Genomic DNA, 479 nt, shown 5'->3' with positions numbered 1-479 from the left:
CTCCCCCAGCTGCTCTCCGCCGCAGGGGAGGCCGTGGTCCGTGTGCGCTGCCTGGGGGTGAGGGGGGAGGTCCCTGGAGCCCCACAGTAGACGCTGAGCCAGGGAGGGGTCCCCGCGGGGAAGGGGCGCCTTCAGACATTGCCTGTGTCTGTGGGGGAGGGCCTGGGCAGGTTCCTGCAGGAGAGCGGTCGCCAGCTGTGCTCCCCGCGTCTGTTTAAGGCAGGAGCTCCGCAAAGTGTCCCAGAACCGCTTTCTGTCACGGGGCACCTCTCCCACCAAGCCCGGGCACCCCCTCCACCCCTGTTCCCCAGTCCCTGCAGCCAGGCGGCTCGGGCTGCACAGCGAGGGGCCGGGCCTGGGCAACCCCTTGGCCCCGAGCCCCTCAGGCCGAGATGTGTCCAGGGCCTGCCCGGCCTCTGCCCCGTCTGCCCTGAGGGTCTGGCCCAGCCCGTGGGCCCCGCAGGCCACAGGGAGTCTGA

General features: G+C 71.8%; 1 protein-coding gene across 1 annotated transcript in view; it reads left to right on the top strand.

Moving 5' to 3' along the window:
* The window catches only part of COL7A1 (collagen type VII alpha 1), a 60,839-nt gene that overhangs the window by 60,057 nt on the left and 303 nt on the right, over window positions 1–479 (top strand).

The sequence above is a fragment of the Myotis davidii genome, unplaced genomic scaffold (assembly GCF_000327345.1).
Source record: "Myotis davidii unplaced genomic scaffold, ASM32734v1 scaffold663, whole genome shotgun sequence".
Classification (NCBI taxonomy): Eukaryota; Metazoa; Chordata; class Mammalia; order Chiroptera; family Vespertilionidae; genus Myotis; species Myotis davidii.
Note: the sequence above shows the minus strand (reverse complement) of the source record. Positions and strands in the feature narration are given on the sequence as shown.